Below are 22,026 nucleotides of genomic sequence, written 5' to 3' on the forward strand. Positions count from 1 at the left end.
GACAGCAGGATTTCCAGAAGTTATAAGAGAACTCCGAGTACAAGGATCCAACATATTTTTCAAAATAAGTTAATTTAGTATTTGTGAGGTTTACTGAATTGCCAGCTCTGATGATATACATGTCCTCCATTTGCCCACAGAGGTACAGCAGGAGGTTGCATCAGTGCAAGCTTCCTCACCATTCTCTGCCAATGTGCTTCAACCCTGAGTTGTGCTCACCCTAGGGGTGAGAGAATAGTGCTTTCTCTGATAATTCAATTCTTCAGGATGTAGCTTTTAAACAAGGACTGTGCTAACTTGATTATTTTGCTGGTATGTCATTTCCATGTTCCTTGTCCTTCTGATTTAATTAAAGTCATTATAATTAAATTACAATGCTTTGGATGATTGGATCTTGGGAGACAAAGGGCCCATGATGGGAATTAATCCAATCCTGAGGTTGTAGAAAGTGCTGCAGGTTACGCATGGGTACAGGTAGAGTATAGATAATTATGAGGATGGGGGAAGTTTATTTACATTAGTGCTCCAGGCTTTCCTTCCCCAACCAAAGCAGTTCCACAACTCCCAGGGAACTGCAAAGACATTCTGCTCTTCTGGAATCAATCTGCTTCACATCTAACATATATGGCTTTCAGCCCAAGGATATTTTCTCCTACACCTGTCTCTGTTGATGTAGTATCTTTTGTACAGAGCATGTCAAAACTTACAGAATGTCAGGGTCACTTGCTAGAGTGCAAGATTTAGAAACAATGTTAATATTCAGTGAAGGAAAATACAAGCCACAAACAAATGTAGTATCACAGACGCTGGTCAGTTTCATTACATTGAGCAGACTTGATTACTGCCTCTGTCAAAATCAGAATTAATGAGAGACACTTTCCAGATGTCTCCCTCAGTAACAGTTGTGCAGTAATTGAAGGATTCCTGCAATTATATTTCATGGGTTTGCAAAGGCATATTGGAAGCCAGTAAATAAATGAAACAGTGTTCTCTTCAATTATCAGTGATGGTTTCTTATGCACAAACTTCATTTTACATTTTTTTCTAACCTTCAGCCCCCATTTAGTGAACCTAAACAATAAAAAAGTAAATCCAGAGGATAATATGAGGTAACTCTCCAAAAGGGGAAGAATGTTAAAAGCTTTAAGATTTCTACTAGTAAATCCACTGGAGCTTTGCATCTAAGTTATGCTGTCTCTTCACAAAGAATGTGCATGTTCCAAAACAGCACTATAATGTACTTTTGTCTTTTATTGCAGTTTAACAGACATGAATAAGATACTGGTAAATAGCAATCCTTATTTTTCCTGTTAGTACCCACTGTTTACAACATCTTTTATTGTTTGTTTATGTTTTTATGGAGGCAGTTGTTTCATTCATTTATTCCTCCTAAGGGTTTTAAACATTTTGGCAAAGATTTTACATATATTATCAAAATTTTACTGCATAAATATGTCCTTCTGCTCCAATGAAGTATCATTAGTTTATTTTCTTTCTCACTCAAAGGCAGAGTCAAATACAAAGTAACCAATAATGTCAGCAAGCAACATTTTTGCCAAAAATGTCGAGGAAAATTTTCAGACATGGGTGCCAAAGGGCACCACTTGCATGTGCTTTAAAAATAAAATTTAAACACTTTTGTGATTGCTAATTAGTTTGCAATTTTCCAGGTGTCATTCTGTTGTGCTATTCTACCACGGCATGTCAGGTTGCATCACTCACACTGTACAACCTCAGATCTATTGAACACCAAATTGACTGTTATTACCACCAAATTGACTGTGTAGACAGGGCCTGATAAAAATCAGACATTGGATTTGTATTTATGCACATTAATCAAATAATTTTTCTAACCTCAATTATAATACATTTAGTACCGGGCGATTACTTCACAACACAACATAGAAAAAAACACGAATATCTTAAGAAAATGGAAAACTGTCTCAACTGCATTTTTAAAAAAATGCCCCAAAGAAAACTAGATCTTTAAGCACAAAGCATGAAGAAGAGTCCTCACTAAAATTAATGCCAGAAAAGTGCACTTTCTTTTTAAGTTCAGAGCCTGCGCATGGGTCTACTGCCTTCTCCATATTTAATAAATTACTTTCTTGGAGACAGATTTCATAAACAAAAAAACCCAAACAAGATCTTTCTCCTGTTCTCACATTTGGAGTGGAATTTTTACTTTTCCTCCTAAACCCACTTTAAAAAAAAGTAGTCACCAAAGGAGGCTGTTTCATTAACACAAGTTAGGAGACACAGCAGCCCAAGGCTCCAATCCTGCAAAGACACACATTTAACTTTACACAACAAGCAGTCCCCATAAAGTCAATGGGACTATGCACAATGCATCCAGTTAAACATATGCCTTTGTAGGATACAGCCTAAGAATACTTATTTCTCTTAACCTCCCCTGGGCCTGATTCTACTCTAACATACATTAGAGTACATCAAGCTCAATTCCAGTGAAATCACATTATAGGATCAGGCTATTTAGAAAAAAATACTCTTTAAAACAACAAAATTATATACTCTGGTAGAACCACCACCATCATGCAGGACACCCACAGTATTATAAAGTTCTTACCTAATATCATGACAGTAAATATCCCTGAAAGCAGTACTGGATGCACATATTTATATCATTCCTTAAAGTTACTGAAGTTTGCATCTCATTACAATACATTTTATGCATCTCCATTTTATTTTAAACGACTATGTTACTAATGAAAGACATCTGATAATAGTTAAAGTGATCTGAAGGGCAAGGCCAGCATAAACAGTACTGTTAAATCAAAAAGAAAGCCTCAGCTAATAGCTACATATAGATACCCACCCAACATTGAAGCCTTGCAAATTTCTGTTTACCCACCCAGCCACCCACTCAGGATGGGCAATTTTCTTTGGATGGGGAGTAAAAAACTATACATTTTAAAAGAATTGTTACTGTTCTCTTTATCAGGGTGTGATAGTTGTTTTTGTATCTGGGTTGGAATATGTTCATGATAATTTTGCAAGGCTTTATATTAAATGCAATTACAAATATTTACTGAAGGAAAAAAAACACAAAAGCATACTCCAAAAGAACTGTAACTACCTAAAGCCAAAAAGTAATGTTGGATATGAAAACCATATTTCTATGTGCTATAACTTACTTTCTATAGGTGTCACTGTGCACCAGAAAATCATATGAAGAGAACGCGCTCATGTTTCCTGTTTCATGAAATCAACTGCAAAACTGTCATAAAATCAGTGGAGAGGGATAATGTCCAGAATTGATTTAGAAATACCAGGCCAACACCATTTCCCCTTGATTTGGCATAGTACAGCATTATTTGTAGTGTAATAAAAGAGTACCACCCACTACATATATAGGGCCTAATTCTCCCCTCAATAATTTTACACGACTGTAACGTCATTGAAATCAACGGAGTTACTTTCAGTTTACATTGGTGTAAGTTAGTGGAGAGTCAGACCTATTGTTTGTTAATTCAAACAGCCTGCAGTTTTCTTAATCAGATTGTGGCTGCCAGCCCCATCATACACCATCTTTCTCAGTAGAACAGTAGGGGAGAAAGCCCAGCAAAGAGAATCCTCAGAGATTTCCTCCCCCCTCATGGGTAAAGTGGCCACTGGCTCTTGAGTTTGTGTATAAATAGGCTCCATATTTAGTATTGATGGAAAACAAGAAACTGAACAGACCAGCCTCTTCCATAATAATCATCATGGGCGTCATTTTCCAAACATTAAGCGGCAGCTCCGCAATAGTTAAGGTTGAGAGTGACTATTTAAAAAATAGATTACTGCAGCTCTAGAATTCGCTACCATTAGAAGTGCATCTCAGGTCCCAAGAATTGAGAATCACTTCTGGCTCAACTTCATTTATCTGCCCATTTATTATATTGTCTCCATCTATCACTTTAGTTTAAGAGGTAGAGAGAGAGTAGGTTGAGTTGCTTGGCAAAAAGTATATAGACAGCAGGTATGAAAGTTAACTAGCATTGTTTTAGTTGGAGGATTTGCTTGTGTTCCCCTTCCCTCCGTTCCCCCCAATATTTACATGTTTATTCGCTAAAAGCGGAACAAAGTTAAAGGAAACAAACAAAATTTATTACTGAATAAAGCTAAACCCTTAGACCAGATTGTAAACTTGGTAACAACCCTAATTTCAGAGTAGCTGTGCTGGAGTCACTGGAGTTACTATGGGTTTACAGAATCTGGATCATAATCTCAGGGGGGAAATGATGCATTTTTGATCATTCAGATTCTAAAACAGAACATAAGATTAACAAATTTTTCAAAGCATTTCAGTTCTTTCTTAAAGCTTTGGAGGTTTTCTAGCTTGACTGAAATGGCTAAAATTAATGAAGATTAAGCAACTGATCCTTTGTTTTAAAACAAGCCATCAGTGCCCAATGGCTTTTTACAATTTTATACTGGACATTTTTTCCCTTCTGATGACAGTCTGTTTGCTCAACTCCCTCCTGTCTTCTTCCTCAAAGTCTTTTTGCTTCAGCCTCGTTCTACCTACCCACTCTCTTATATCCTTCTTCCTTCAGTGTCTCTTCTCCTTCCCTTTATCTCTCTCCTTAGCTAACCCTCTCCTAACAAAACCCCAATTATTTAAAGAAATAAAAAAAAAACAAAAAAAAACCACAAGAACAAAAAATAATCACTGAATTCCAATGATGTTTCCAAACCATCACTCTCCTTGTGAGTTACACCCCTTCCCTCCCAACCCTTGGTCTATCTGGTCTGTTTAGATTGTACAGTGGAACCTTAGAGTTGCGAACACCTCGGGAACGGAAGTTGACCGTAACTCTGAAATGTTTGTAACTCAGAACAAAACATTATGGTTGTTCTTTCAAAAGTTTACAGTTGAACATTGACTTAACACAGCTTTGAGGCTTTACTATGCAGAAGAAAAATGCTACTTTTAACCATCTTAATTTAAATGAAAAGCATAGAAACAGTTCCCTTCCTTTGTCAAATTTTTTTTAAACTTTCCCTTTATTTATTTCAGTAGTTTACATTTAACATAGTACCATACTATATTTCCTTTTTTTGGTCTAAGCTGCTGCCTGATTGAGTACTTCTAATTCCAAACAAAGTGTGCGGATGACTGGTCAGTTTGTAACTCTGAGGTTCTACTGTATCTTTTATTTTGTTTGTACAGCGCCTCACAAAAAAAGGGCCCTACCTTGTTTGGTGTCCCTAGGCACTACCATTATAAAAATAATAAAACTAATTTTATATAACTATTCTTTGTATTAAACATATGTATTTAGTAGTCAGCTACAGCTCTCTGCGAGATGGAGACTGTATCATAGTCTGAACAAAATGGAATGCCTATCTGTTGATTCTGGGCCTCTGGATATCTCCATAATATAAATAAATATCAATAACAATGAGTAAAGCTAGTGCTCTATAGCCTACATTTGGCTTGGACTGACCAGAGAGAGAGCGTCTGCTGAGAGCAACATGGAGAAACTTGTGGTCCTGTTTATGTTAAAGTGAAGGGGGATAGCCATAAGGGATAGATACCGTGAGGCCTATCATTCCCAGGAACGTAAGGGTTCCTTTGGAGTGCAAGTCCTGGATCAGCTGAGCCATTAAATCTTAACTTAATCCACCACTAGTCTCAGAGTGAGTGAGTTTTATTTTGAAAATATTCCTGTTCAGACCGTCTCTTAGGGCTCAATGAAATATTAAACCAGCCCTAGAGATACCGGTGGCGTCACTCCAAAATCAGATTCTCTCTCACGTTCTAACAAAAAGAAAGCTTCACTCCTGACATAAATCAGGTTGAATTACTGCTCTCACTATGGTTAGGCTGTTCACTACTAAATTAGGCTCTGATCCACTGTCCAGAACTCCTTGTGCCCATGCGGGCGGTCACTGAAATCACATTGCAGGAACAGAGCCTTAGATTGATCCATTAGAAGAATAGCACTTGCACCTTCACTGCCCCTCAGTGGAGTGGGACTCCATGAAGAAAATGAGACATGCATAGGGGAAAAGAGAAAAGGATGCAGATTCTGAATGTTGAAGGAAACTGTCTCTTTGCACCATCCAATCAGCAAAACGTACAGAGCATGCTACCCTGTTTTCCTTGGTAGATTTGTGTGCACAGATCTGGCTGCAGGGAAGAGTTCTATATCCATACTTCAGCCAAATGTGAGTAAGAGTTCAACCTACATAAATATATAGGTCTCTGCCATCCACCTTGTTCTGCCCTTCAGGTTCAGGGAAGGCTTCCAGGGAAGATGTTCCTTTATCAGACATAATAATCTCAACCTAATTAGCATTAGGAGCCAGACTTTCAAAATTAGTTCAATTCCATACATACATATGGGTGCACCTAGCATTCATGCACATAGATTACTAGGTATGAGTTTCTAAGCTTGTGCAGTTGCTTGGCCCTCACTTCGGAAGCTTGACTGTATTTGACAGGAACACAAAATCTTTGGCAATACACGTGAACAAGAATTGCCACGTATTTCTCAAAATCCTCCTTGCAAGTGTGTCAATCACAAATTACTCAACACTACTAGATCCATTATCAACGTATCAAGTCATGCTATATATTACAAGCTGCCTTTTCACCAGCAAAAATCGCTCAATGGACAAACATATAGGGTAACATGCCTTTCTGAAATCACCTGTTTTGGGGGAATCTGCTTTTCTAGGATACTGGCACACAGACATGTTAGATAACTGTTTCCAAAGTACGAGAACATCTCCGAACAGGTACTTCTTTACTGAGCAGAATGCAGCTAGCCCCAGGAGTTATTTTTGGGGAACCATACTAATGTGCAGCTCTTTTGAGGTCATATATTATTGTCACTTCAGTTTAAATGATATTCCATGTTCAATAGAGCTACAGACAGCAGACAGAATTGTGACGTTGCACTCTATATGATTTTATGAAAATATGCTAATGAGTGTTAATATAATGTAACTGGAATACGCTTCATGCAAAAGGTCTCTTGTAAGGTATCATTACAAAGCTTATAATCTACTGAGTGTGGTCATCCTATTTGTATAAATGTATCACTCTTGTAGCTGAAACTAGAAATATGAAATATAACTCTGAGGTCCTATTGTAGTTATGCAAAGTGTGGGCCATTAATGGTGGTTTGGAATCTTGATGGCTTCCCTCAACCAGGATAATTGACTGTGGATGGCTCTGTTTACTTGCAGGCCTTCCTGTGAGTCAGGCTGGGAGGAATGAGGGATTGAAATCTTACAGTGACATGTGATCATGTCACCTGAACTGGAATCCATTTTTAACGTGGTGCTTTTCCATTTAGAAGGAGGGGTGGGAACCCAGAGAGGGACAAAGGATTCCCGCCTTATGCAAATTATATATAAAGAGGAGGAACAGAACAAAGGGGGCTGCAATCATGAGAAATCCCTTAGCTACCACCTGAGCTGGAACAAGGGCTGTACCAGGGAAAAGAACTGTGCCCAGACTAGGAAGGTGTCCAGTCTGTGATAGAAGCTTATTGAAACATCTCATTGAGGATGAGATTTTATCTACATTCAGCTTTCTTACTGTATTAGGCTTAAACTTGCGTGTTTTATTTTATTTTGCTTGGTAATTCACTTTGTTCTGTCTGTTACCACTTGGAACCACTTAAATCCTACTTTTTGTATTTAATAAAATCACTTTTTACTTATTAATTAACCCAGGGTATTTATTAATACCTCGGCGAGGGGGGGGGGAGGAAACAGCTGTGCATCTCTACCAGTGTTAAAGAGAGCGAACAATTTATGAGTTTACCCTGTACAAGCTTTACATGGGGTAAAATGGATTTATTTGGGGGTTGGACCCCATTAAGAGCTGGGCATCTGAGTGTTAAGAGACAGGAACACTTCTTAAGCTGTTTTCAGTTAAGCCTGCAGCTTTCAAGAGACATGGTTCAGACCTGGGTCTGGGTTTGCAGCAGGCTAGTGGGTCTGGCTCAAACCAGGCAGGGCACTGAAGTCCCAAGCTGGCAGGGAAAGCAGGGCAGAAGTAGTCTCAACACATCAGGTGGCAGTCCCCAAGGGGGTTTCTGTGATCCAACCCATTACAAGAATATTGTAAGACTGATGTATAAATGGATATGCCCTGATACTATGTTTATAAAGTTTCAAAAAAAGGACATCTGTGAACAAAGTTTACAGAAAACAAAAAATGTAGGTTCTCAAATCAAAATCATAGATTAGTACAATAAGAAGTTTTAAAAACAGACAAAAGAATTACTTCACACAATACACAGTTAACCCGTGGAACTCATTGCCATGAGATGTTGTGAAGGCCAAAAGTATAACTGGGTTTAAAAAAGAATGAGATAAATTAATGGAGGTCAGCTCCTTCAATGCCTATTAGCCAAGATGGGCAGTGACACAACCCCACGCTCTTGGTGTCCCTAAACCTCTGACTGCCAGAAGGCGGGACTGGATGACCAGGCACAGGTAACTCAAAAGTGTCCTGTTCTGTTCATTCTCTCTGAAGCAACTGGCATTGGTCACTGTCAGAGACAAGATACTGGCTAGATGGATCATTAGTCTGACCCAGTCTGACCATCATCATGTTCTTAAATTAAGCAGAAATGAAACTTTATTTCAATATAATTAGTCAGAACTTTAAAATACATAATTCTGTGTTTTGTTGCTTCAATTAAATACATGTTTTTGGAGTACATATCTCACAACAGTTTTTGACAGATTAATTGTAATTTATTTTTGGGAAAGATTAACCAGTTTACAAATAATCCTTGGGTTTGGAGTTGGCTTTAATGGTTCACATTAAAGTGTAAAGACAAGTACTTCCCTTTGTGCTTTATCTTGCAACTTTTTTTCCAGACAAAATTCCTTCTGAAGCCAGAACTGATTTGGCCTATTATTGTTGTCTGTTATATGTTGAACGCTATCAGTGTTCTTGGTGCCATTCCTACAAAGATTTAATCTGAAGCAATTTGGTGCCTGATCCAATCCTACAGCATCAGGGCCTGATCCAGGCCTGTAAGGTCTTTACTGAGATATAACTCTCACTTTCCTGATGGGGCTGCAAACATGGCCTTAAACTGGACAGACAGTATAGTGCAGATGCATAATACACTGAGTAACCAGGAAATGCAAGATCAAATCTCAAAATGTACAACGGAGTATTAAAAAGTAACTTCTCCCTGTAAATTGTATACTGTTATAAATATTAATATGCTATTCGTATAATGACTGAGCCACCGTTTCCAGTAGAAAAGAGAGACAATTTTCCTACTTAGATCAGCTCATTTATTTAATACAATAATATTGTACCAGCTGGACAGAGCATATCTAAAATGCTTAGTATTGACACCAAGGAAGAGCACTACATATTTTTATGACTATGGATTCCAAACAGGGTACATTAAGCATTAATAAGAAAGGGCTCTCCAGCTACTTCTCAGCTTTGAAGTGCTGATTCTTATTTGAATGTAGTAACATACTGCATCTCAAGTGAAGGTCAGCAGTCAGGATTAACTGATGATATAAGTAGGAGCATGAAATTGGAATGTGAGATGATAATCAAGAAACTATGGGGGACAAGACCTTCAAAATGTCAGCACTTTTAAACAGTCAAAAGTGAATCAGGGACTGCCTTTTTTTTCTGTGTTTGTACAGAGCATAGCACTATGGAGTCCTGGTTCATGACTGGGGCTCCTAGGAGCTACCACAATATAGAACAGTAAATAATAAGACAAAGAGGCAGATTCCAGGAAGCTTGTATACAGGAGTGATGAGTAATAAGTAACAGCTAGATGTAGTCTAGCTCTAATGGCTACAGAAATTTCACAATAAAACAGAAATCTGAGTTAGAGAGAGAGGGAATTTTGATTTGTTTCACATACAGACAGCCATTCTTAAACAGCACAAAAATTGACAAATATTTGGTTTAGTGCCATTTACAGCAGTAAATGTAGTGACACGAGGTGCTCCTCTCTTCAAAATTGTATTTATTTTATTTTATGCAGACCATTACATAGAATCATAGAATCACTGGAAGGGACATCGAGAAGTCATCTAGTCCAGTCCCCTGCATTCAAGGCAGGACTAAGTATTATCTAGAGTCTAGACCATCCCTGACAGGTGTTTGTCCAACCTGCTCTTAAAAATCCCCAGTGATGGAGATTCCACAACCTCCCTAGGCAATTTACTCCAGTACTTAACAACTCTGACAGTTAAGAAGTTTTTCTTAATGTCCAACCTAAACCGCCCTTGCTGAAATTTAAGCCCCTTGCTTCTTGTCCTAGCCTCAGAGGTTAAGAACAATTTTTCTTCCTCCTCCTTGTAACAACCTTTTATGTACTCGAAAACTGTTATGTCTCCTCTCAGTCCTCTCTTTTCCAGACTAAACAAACCCAATTTTTTCAATTTTCCCTCAGAGGTCATGTTTTCTAGACCTTTAATCATTTTTGTTGCTCTTCTCTGGACTTTTTCCAACTTGTCCACATCTTTCCTGAAATGTGGCGCCCAGAACTGGACACAATACTCCAGCTGAGGCCTAATCAGAGCCGAGTAGAGAGGAAGAATTACTTCCCGTGTCTTGCTTAAAATACTCCTGCTAATATATCCCAGAATGATGTTTGCTTTTATTTTTTTTACAACAGCATTACACTGTTGACTCATATTTAGCTTGTGATCCACTATGACCCCCAGATCCCTTTCCACAGTACTCCTTCCTAGGCAGTCATTTCCCGTTTTGTATGTGTACAACTGACTATTCCTTCCTAAGTGGAGTACGTTGCATTTGTCCTTATTCAATTTCATCCTATTTACTTCAGTCCATTTCTCCAGTTTGTCTAGGTCATTTTGAATTTTAAAATTATCTGCCAAAGCACTTGCAACCCCTCCTAGCTTGGTATCATCCGCAAACTTTATAAGTGTACTCTCTATGCCTTTATCTAACTGATTGATGAAAATATTGAACAGAACTGGACACAGAACCGATCCCTGCAGGACCCCATTCATTATGCCCTTCCAGCATTACATGTGGACCCTAAGAGCTTCTAAGAAGAACGAACAGTTCAGAGTTTGAGCTGCAAGTAACAACACTGCTGGCTCCTCACGACAAAGATGAAGTCTCTTTTGTCTGCTCTATGCAAGTATCTGTGTCAGTTTCCCTCAGAGTTATCATGTACTTGGCAATCTTGGAAAAAGGGAACACACACAATGTGAAATACTGGTTCAACCCAATACATGTGCAAACATAATGGATACACCAACAGATTAATTCTATTATGAAGGTCAAAGACCATTAAACACAAACACAGCTGTTACCATTTCTAATAGGTTGTGGAATACCCCTAAGATAGCCAATCAAGCAACACTCCACGTGGTGGTTGTGGAATATACTCTTTATGCTTTTTGGTTGGAGGAACACAATTTTATGCTTGCAAATAAATCTAAGTGTAGCTTTGTGAGTTTAAGGGTACCTCTTCACCTGGACTGGATGCTACATAAGAAGAGGGTTGTACATAACAGTCATTAATGCCTTTCCAGAAAGAATGAAAAATGAAGTTGGATCTCATTATGCAGTAGCCTATTAGTATAAGGGCATGCTACAGATGTCAGGTGTATGTTTTTCCTTCTTCCATGGATATCCAGGATTTTTTGAGACAGCAGTCATCCCTGATTTAAGGATTATGGCATCAGAGGACTGATAAATGGAAGATTTTTTCGCTCCATGTTTCCTGTTGCAGACACTGAATTGTTTCTCTTTTGGATTTGGTCTTCTCATTATGAGGGACTAGTATTAAGATTTTGGTTAGGGAAACTATATTTTGCTGACTGACTGTACATAGTGCCATGCCAGAGAATGTTTTATAATAGCAGTAGGATATTTCTTTATAGTAAATTGTACTTAAAAGACTAGAGACAGGTTTCATGGCAGTGATTTAAACAGCGGTGGATGATTTGAAAATGTGACTTGAAGGCCAATGCTATTGGATTCCCATTCCTAGTGGAAGAAACTGTTGGGGGTAGTGGAACTGGGAATGAAGTGAAAGAAGGCTCCACCTGCAAGGCCAGTTACAGTAACATGGCCAATGGTGATCATTTACATCTGCCACTTAAGTATTTGGCAAGAATAAGAAGAATAAAATGATTAAGAAAATACAGAAGAATGTATTTGTTTCCAGTACCAAAACGTTTGAGCAAATGTTGTAAGAGAGACATTAATTCAAGAGTCCTTCCCCTGGAAAGTAGCAGCTTAATCTTTGTGGCTTTGATATCAAAATTGGTTGTCAGTTTAAAAAGCACCATATCTAGTAAGATTAGTGATTTATAACTGAGTTCTCTTTTTATTAGTACTTGTTCAGAAGTGATACTCAGGGGCCCCAAACAGGATCAAGGCCCCATCATGCCATGCGCTTTACAGACATTTGAAATGTTTCTTCTGCTTTCCTTTCTGCTACACTTTACTAAGAGCTTGAATGAGGTAAGGGGCAGTGTGGAGCTAAACCACCATCTCAGGAGCCCTGTGAAGGAATTGTTACACAGTCACAATCTTCCTTGATGCCCCTTTACTCTAGGGCCAGGGGAGTAATTTGCACCACCCTGTACCTGTGTGGATTACTTAGCATGCCCTGTTGGCTTTGCTGGCCAACCATTCCCAGTCCTTCTCCAAGGAGAATAGCAGCCACAGGACCTGCTTCCCCACTGCAACTGGAGCCAAGATGCAGCTAAAACCTTAACAGACTGGGGGCTTACTTTCCTGCAGAGCTGAGGTAGTGCCAGCCATGATCTGGCCCTAAATGCAGTCTGATGTAATATGTATCTGACAGTCAAGTATAACCACCAAAGACACCTTTTCCTAGAGTAACAAACGACATATTAAACTCTTCTGAAGCATGTGTGACCGAAAGGAAAAATCCAATAAAATGAAAACACCAGACCATAAAATCCAGGTCAGCTGCTTATTCGTCAGCTTCAAAAGAAGTCAATCCCTTTTACGGAAACTCATCGTAGAGGGCAATTATAATCAAACTTATGGTGCAAGAAGTGTGCAGCAATAAATAAAATGTACAGAAAGAGGTCAAGTATCGTTTCAGTTTTAAAAGCAAATGCTGTAAACTTTCCATCTTGATCCTACTAAAAACTGCATGTCAAACACTCTGCTCATAGTGTATAATGTTACCTTAGAAACTGAGTCATGTCCCTTAAGGCTTAATGTCAGAGTTTGCACAACGTTACATTGTTTAATTTATTGCTGTTGCTATGATCAACTTTGGCAAGTGAAGAAGAGGAGAATCTTATCCCTTTTCCGGATGGTGACGTCTGCATAGAGAAATTCACATGCACAGGGAAAGAGGCTATTCCAATAGCTATTTTAAGTTACAGATCTTATCTAAAAACAACTTCAAATAATTTTATTCTTAGTAACCTAAATTATATAAACAAACTAACACGTTGCTACTCAGGTGACTATTACTCTCCCATTTCCCTATTCTTTCTTTTGCACAGTTAAATTTGCTTAGATTTGTCATGATAGGAAAAACATTCTGATTGACAGATAGGGCCTTTAATTTGTCAAGAAACGAAACTGGTATTTTATATGATGAGAACGCTTATGATCATTATATGGGACTCCCCTGTTTACCTATTCCAGCCAAAGCGGAAGCCTCTCTATGGCTTAGGAGGGATACTAATACCTGTTTTATACTTTAACAAAAAGCGGCAAGTGTGGCTCCAAAATATTCTTAAAGATAACAATTTCTTCAAAAGGGAGTTCTCCTCTGCACCCTCATCAGCCCCCCAACCAAAAAATGAGTAAATTTAACAAGATTTTTCATAATCTCTATTGACTGTTAAAATAAAATATTCATCATCAGTCACCACAACAGCAGATAAAACTCTAGAATGATCCAGTTTGCAGAAAAAAGCTTTCCTTTTTATGCTTTAGACTCTATTCATCTATCTTCATCCATGGTTCAACAACTCTAAGGGCCACATCCTTTGCTCACTTTGACTCTGCAAATTTGTAGCTGATAGACAGTACGCTCCAGAAAGTGTTTCTCCTAACCGATTAGGAAACCCAGACTCGAGTGAGGACCACAGTTCTCACTGCTTCTGGACGACCTTCCAGACTGGGACTTGGGAGAGTGTATGCTGTAAAGGAAACTCCTGAGATCAGCACTACTATGTTCCAGGTTTCTGCTCAGCAGCAAAGTATGCTGGGAAGATAAGGTGTATAAATGGCAACTCTCATCAGAACTGCCATACTGGGTGAGACCAATGGTCCATCTAGCTCAGTATCTTGTCTCCAATAGTAGCCAGTACCAAGACTTCAGGAGGAAAATACAGAACAAGGCAATTTTGGAAAGATCCAACTGTGTCTTCCCCTACCGGCTTCCGGCAGTCAGAAGTTTAGGGTTGCCCCAAACATGGGGCTGCTTCCCTGGCCATCTTGACTAGTAGCCATTGATGGACCTATTCTCTGTGAACTTATCCAATTACTTTTTAAACCTGGTTTCAGAGTAGCAGCCATGTTAGTCTGTATTCGCAAAAAGAAAAGGAGTACGATGAAGTGAGCTCTAGCTCATGAAAGCGTATGCTCAAATAAATTTGTTAGTCTCTAAGGTGCCACAAGTACTCCTTTTCTTTTTTAAACCTGGTTATGCTTTTGGCCATCACAACATCCCATGGCTATGGGTTCCATAGGTTAACTGTGCATTGTATGAAAAAGTGCTTCCTTTTGTTTGTATTAAATCTGCTGCCTATTAATTTCATCCCCTGGTTTTTGGATAGTGAGAAAGGGTAAATTACATTTCTCTATTCACTTGTTCCACACCATTCATGATTTTATAGACCTCTCTCCTACCCCCCCTTAAACATCTTTTTTCTAAGCTAAACAGCCTAAGATTTTTAGTTTCTCCCATGTGGCTGCTGTTTCATATGCTTGATCATCTTTGTTGCTGTTCTCTTTTCCAGTTCCACTGCATTCTTTTTGAGATAGGGCACGGTCGTACAATGGATTTAGATAGTGACATTATACTTTCCATCTTTTTTTCTATCCCTTCCTAAAAGTTCCTAACATTCTGTTTGCCTTTTTGACTGCTGCTGCCTGAAATTGAGCTGAAGTTTTCAGAGAACCATCCATAATGGCTCCAAGATCTTTCTTGAGTGGTCCTGGCTAATTTAGAACCCATCATAATTAGTCATGCAGTTAGGATTTTTTTCTCCAATGTGCATTACTTTGCATTTGTCAACATGAATTTCATCTGCCATTTTGTTTCCCAGTTGCCCAGGTTTGTGAGATCCCTCTGTAACTCTGCACAGTCTAATATCACAGACTTAACTATCTTGGAAATTTCTTATCTGCAAATTTTGTCACTTTTCCAGATTATTAATGAATACATTGAACAGCACAAATCCTTGAAAGACTCTGCTGTTTACCTCTCTCCATTATGAAAACTGATCATTTACTCCTACCCTTTCTTTCCTATCATTTAAACCAGTTACTGGTCCATGAGAAGACATTCCCTCTTATCCCATAATCATTTAGTTTCCTTAAGAGCCTTCAGTGAGGGACCTTATCAAAGGCTTTTTGAAAATCCAAGTACATTATATCCACTGGATCACCCTTATTTTCTTCAGCACTAGAGAGAAGCTCTGCGATAAGGATCTTGACGTGCCAATCCCGGAGGACAGGGAGGACCTAGACTTTGCTTTGAGAAGCTACCCCCCACTAACAACACCTTTGTGAAGGCTTGAGGAGTCAGCCATCAACCTGAAGAGGAGAATGGAACGTTGGAAATGTTCACAATTTAACAAGAGTCTCAGATCCTGATTGTGACAAGGGAAAATGGAACTGAATAGACACGTCCTCATAGGTTACATGGTCCCTGGTTCCACTGCTGTTGCCTTTGTTCTAGAATCCGAGTGTGAAAGAAGGAATCTTTAGTCAAGAGACTGGAGGAAGGGAAGTTTCTGCATGATTGATACCTTCATTTGAATTCAAGTGATGTGAAGAGATCTTGAATAACCCAGAGACAAACTTTACTGCAGACAAATTAATTTCCTGCATATAGGAAAAGGTCAGATTCCCCTAACTGAGAACACACATAAGCTTTAGCATTAGACTCTTGAGTAACAGTGAGGGTGAGGAGAGGCCTCTTAATGATGTAATGCCTCAAACACATGCTGGAATCACTAGTCAACTGTCATATAAACCAATATGAAAAAGGGCATGACATTTTAAAATAAACTGACAGATAGCTAGATAGGCAACTTTCCTTCCAGTCCTTCAGAAAGTTTTCTTAAGCCTATTATCTTCTGCTATGACAAAGCTTTCAAGTAGCATGGATAACTTAGTCATGTGAATTCTGTCTATTCCATCCATCTTATGCTTTATGATTTTAGCCTTCTATATAGTGTTAATAAATCCTTCAGCTCTAATTCTCTGTCTGCATCATATCTGTTTGGAGGAACATTACCCATAAGATAGCCAGTCCCTTTCGGACAGAGTTGTTCCGACCTCATTAGCTGGGAAGACAATAGAACATTTGACTCTCAGAACAACTCTGTTCCTTCCACTCCCCGGAGCACAGCAGAGCTCTTGTATTAAGTCTGCTGCTTATTTTAAGACAAGCCAGGGAGACTGCACCCAAAGAGGTGTGATTTTGTGGGGATTCTCCTAAGTCTCCAGGATGAAAGATGGGAATGAGCAGTGAATGAATGGATGCAGTATTGACACACCTGGCAGTGGAGTGATCTGTGACAAGCCGGCTAGCTTCACCAAAGGCAACTGATATGAATCTACCAACTGAGGCTGAATAATAGTAACTCTGGAGCTGGGCTGCTTTCTGTGCTCTTTGCAAAGATTTAGAAAAAATAGGAAGAGCAAAAGGCACTGTAGATTTACTTTGTTGTTTAAAATCAGCTACAGCCATTACAAGTTTGCTCTTGACAAAATGATGATGTTTACAACGTATGTCTACCACTTACCTTCCTTACAGCCAGTTACTACCACTCACCTTACTGGATACCTACCTTCTTCTAGCTTAACAGCACTGAAGCACTGGACCTTTCTAATTAAAGCTACTGGGGATGGTCTCTCTCAAAGTTAGTTTATTAATCCTTTCCATCGCCACAAACGTGGCTTTTCCTTCCAGCCCAACTAGACTGAGGCCAATAATTTCCTCCAAATTTCTCTAACTGAAAAAACTGACCAGCTTCCAGATCAAAGACTGTTTGTTCATTTATGGGAGATAACTCCATTCCTGATTTCAGGGTTTTCCTTGGACAATGCCACTCCTGGACTACTGGTTAAAGTTCAAGTATCTGGTTAATGTACTATAGTTCTGTATGGTTATGTCATGCTAATCTTGTCAAATACCAGAGGATTTACTGTTTTGAAAGGAAGAAAATTACACATTATTTTAAAATAATTTTTTCACCAGCAAATATTTCTGTAAATGAAGTCAAATTAAAATTAGGTGGTGTTGTAAAACAGGGCAAGACACAGTTATTAGAGAATAATTCTAAACACAAACTAAATCACCTATATTTATAAACACTGAAAACTTTATATTTAATTTTTTTGAATTGTTGAATGTTTGCTTTTTAAAAATGTAAAATACTCCTCTAAAATAATATTAATAGCAAGCAGCATTAAATGTTAAACAAAGATCACATGCTTTATCCAGGCTTTGGAAACATTCATACATCTCCAGAACAAACTTGTGTAGGGTCTGGTCTATGATGATAACTCAGAGAGTTACGTTTATTTTTACAGTCTGTTGCTAAAACAGTGCCAGCTAAAAATAAGTCCTGTCAAACAATGATAGCATATTCTCAAAAAACTATCACAAACAAATACTTTTCATAGATCATCCAAATCAAGATATTGAAGATAAAGAACTGATTTGTCTGTGAAATAATAAATAAGGAGTTAGTGTAAATAAGATACTGTAATGTCTACAGTAATTAGCCTTTTGGCAAGGGAGAATAAAAGTCCAGTTGTTATTCTGTTTTTAATTTTCCTTTCAACCAGTTTCCAGATTTAAGATTTAAGACTTACTGATCTATAATTCCCAGCTCACCTCTAGAACCTCTTTTAAATATATGTACAACATTTCCTGCCTTCCAATCCTCTGGACCAGTGGCTGTTTTCAATGACAGCTTAACATTTTCTGTTAGCAGCTCGACTAGTTCGTACTTGAGCTCCTTTACAACTCCTGGGTTTGGTAATTTATTGCATTTTAAATGATCAGTTTACTCCAGCACTACCACTTCTGTCACCTCAATCTCAGAGTAGATCATCTTTATCACCAGAAAAGAGCAGGTCCAGGGTAAGTATCTTCCTAATCCTCGTCAGTGAAGACTGAGGCAAAGCAACCATTTAGAGTCTCAGCAATGTCCTTATTTTCCTTAATTACTCCCTTAAAACCCTGATGATCCAGCACACCCACCAATTCTTTAGGAGACCTCCTCCTTCTGATGTACTTCAAGAATTTCTTATTCATTTTACACTGTTAGCTACTTGTTCTTAGGAATCCATTTTCCCTGTTACTTATTGCCAGCTATAATTTATACTTCTATTTATTGGCTTCACTAGGATCAGAAGTCCAAATTTTGAAGGATTTCTGTTTGGCTCAAATAGCCTCTCAAACCCTGTCATTTAGCCGTATAGGCTTAGTCTTTCTGATTCCCTTCTTCTGCAGCAATATATATATATATATATATACACACACACTCTCTGAGGTTGTTAGTGGGATTTGTTTAAGTAGTATCCATGCCACCTTTAAGAATTTTACTTCAAATTAATGTCTCAGTGTCACTGTTTGGTGCCCTACCTGCCCCTAGAATGTTGAACCTAAATATAGTGTGGTCACTATTAGTGGCTCAGCTACGGTCACGTGAAATAGCTCCTGCGTTTTACTTAAAACTAGTCAAGAATTAGCCTCTCCTCTTGTGTGCTCCACAACTAGCCTTTAAGAAACTATCACTGAAGTGCTGAGAAATTATTTCCCTAAACTGTGTCTTCAGTATTTTATATGTGGGTAGTTGAAGTCCCCATTATCATGAATGCGTTAGATTTTACTTCCTCTTGGAATTTTTTTTTTTTTTTTTTAGTCTGGAGGCTGGTAGTATTGCCCTACTAATATTTACATTCGTACAGGTTGGGATTTGTATCCACATAGATTCAGCTGTGTACTCCTCTCCACTCAGAATTGTTATCTTGATAGGTTCTGTGCAATCCTTTAGATACAGCCCTACTCCCCTGCTTCTTTGGCCTGGTCTGTTTTTCCTATGTAGTTTATAACCAAGTATAACAGTATTTCATTGGCTTTTGTCATTCCACTAAGATTCTGTAATGACTGTTCTGTCAAGGTCCTTGTCTACTGCAAGGCATTCTAGTTTGTTTATTTTTGCTTTTAAAACTTCTTGCATTTGCATACAGGCATTTGCTGTTTCTATTCTTGACTAGGGGCCTGCTTTTATTTAACTCCTTAATCTGACACCTTGATGATTTTACAGAATTTACCTCTGTTCTGATCCTGTCTCTGCACTAGTTCAGTTGTAATTTGTATCCGACTCTTTGCTGGATACTCAGACACCACTGTATTACAGATGCCTTTAACAGATGTCTCTGTCCAAATTTAGTGCTCCTCAGCTTGTGCCAGCATTCCCTCAGCTCTTAGTTTAAATACTCCCTCAATATCTTATTTATTTTACAATGCCAGCAGTCAGCTTCTGTTTTGATTAAGGAGTATCCCAAAAACCTCTGTATATGCTTTTCTTTCCCCAAAATACCCTCCAGTGCCTAATAAACTTAAATTCCTCTTCTCAACCATGCACTGAGACTCTGCAGCTCCTTCTGCTAAGCTGGACCTGCATGTGGGACCAGAAGCATTTCAGAGAAAGCTATCACTGAGACCCTGGACCCAACGCTTCTACCTCATAGTCTACATTTAGCTTCCAAGATCTCTCCCCTACATCTCCATATGCCATTGGCCAAGTAAAGTGAGCCCTATACCTGAGGGCATTTCTGTTTGTCTGTATGGAACATGATAATTTTTGAACACCACAGTCAATCAGTTACAAAATTTCAGGGAGTATTCTAGTCAATTGAAGGGAAATCCGAAAAGCTTAGTTTAGAGGAAAATCAAGCTACCGATTGCTGGGTGCTGCAGATAGAGAAATCTCTCTGACACCCTTTGCTGCTGCCTATACGGATCTGAGCAGCAGCTTAATTTGCTGCATGGGGAGACTGTGTAGCCAGGGATCTAAGAGACATAAAAAAGCCTTTCAGCATGGGGAGAAAGAAGCAGGGACCACTGATGGGGGGCGGGGGGGGGGACTTGTGTGTGAGGGGGGAGAAAGTGGGGACCTGGAGGGAGCAGGGAAAGAGTGGGAGTGGAGAGAAGGTGAGGCAATGGTGATGAGGGTTGCAGAGACCCGAAGGAGAGGGACTGGAGAGCCGCAGGAGAAAGCAGGGACCATGAGGGAGGAAGATGAGCAGGGTGAGGAGCAGAGCCTGTTTATAAAGAACTCTGGGTTGATCATCTCAAGCTCTGCAAATACTGACTCTGGAAAAAGAAGGGTCCACAGGTGTGTGGCTGGACAGGTTAACAAGTACCTGGAGGGTAAAGAACAAAGCAGCTCTGAGTTCAGGGGCTGAGGAGTGTCTGTAACTCCTCCCCACATCATCTTCATGTCCACTCCCCACAACCACCACCAAAATGCTGCGTCGAGAGGAATCTCTCTGGTGCCCCCTGTGTCTGTCTATACATCACAGGCAGCATACAGTATGAAGCTGCTGCTTTCTCTCATAGGGCGTACCAACTGGTCTACTGAAGAAGCGAAGTGTGCAACTCTCTAGATGGTACCAACATGTACCTCAAAAGCAGGGGATCTTTCTCCAGCCAGCTACAGGCTCCACACCTATGACCCCCCGGACAAAATTCAGCCCTGAAGTAAGCATACACAATTCTATCAATCTCAGACCTGAATTTGTTTACAGGATGAATTTATCCATGTTTTCATTTATTCCCCAATGCTTAGGTACAGTTTAGAGTAACTGAAATGCTGCCAGAAAAGCAAAGGTGAGGGAGTACTTTATACACAACTTCTGTTCAGCTGGATTGCCTAGTAACATGGGTTACTCCACAATGCAAGCAATAACTCCAATAATGAAATCAGAATCCCTGCTCCAGATAACAGACTCCAGAAGGGAAGAGCAAGCACCACTGGATGCTATCACCACAGTCTGTACGGGCACATCAATTCACTCAGATATTGACACAAGACAAGGTTTTTCCTATTTTTCCAGCAGTTTTATTCCTATAAACAAAAAACAATCCACAAACTCCTTTGTCAACACTGACCATTAAGAACGCAATTTGTAACAGGTGAATTTTATATCCTATTCTGAATTCATCCTGAAGCGTAAATGGTTCCCAAAGAACCACACAGGGCCAATTAATAACAATTTATGTATTTACTATTTAAGCTGCACCCAGAGGACTATTATGCAATTGAGTGAACCTAACCCTCGCTCATAGCCTTTAAAATGTTATTTATATCGGTGAGACTTGGTATACACAATATACATTCATCATGATGGACTCAGTGCATATAATGTAGGTATTTTATAAAGTTCTTGCCATCATAATGAAAATTTATCTATCTAGATCTCCAGTATTAAAGGAAACCAAATGCCAACTGTGCCATTGACTTGGTAAATAAAATCAATTTTATAGTTCAACTGTCATTTGCAGCTCCTTTAATTGATCCAAGTCACACCAAAGAGTCTGCAAAAATAGCATACAGGCGGGCATGTTGTAGCCATGGTTCACCGAGTCCTAGTAATACATTCTGTGCTATTTTGTGTGTGTGTTTTTTTAAAATAAAGGAAACAAAATTAAACTTGTTGGTTGCTAGCATTGAGCGTTTTAGCAACTGCAGAAGAGAGGAGACATTACAGCTAATCAAATGAGACACTATGACCAGTAAAAACCAGAGTTTCCCTTCCTTTATCAAAAAGCCATCAAA

The 22,026-nt window shown here is 39.0% G+C and overlaps 1 protein-coding gene across 4 annotated transcripts in view; it reads right to left on the reverse strand.

The window, feature by feature from the left end:
• The window catches only part of SEC24D (SEC24 homolog D, COPII component), a 129,222-nt gene that overhangs the window by 37,518 nt on the left and 69,678 nt on the right, over positions 1–22,026 (reverse strand). The gene's annotated exons all lie outside the window — the stretch shown is intronic.

Source organism: Caretta caretta, chromosome 4 (assembly GCF_965140235.1).
Source record: "Caretta caretta isolate rCarCar2 chromosome 4, rCarCar1.hap1, whole genome shotgun sequence".
NCBI classification, from domain to species: domain Eukaryota; kingdom Metazoa; phylum Chordata; order Testudines; family Cheloniidae; genus Caretta; species Caretta caretta.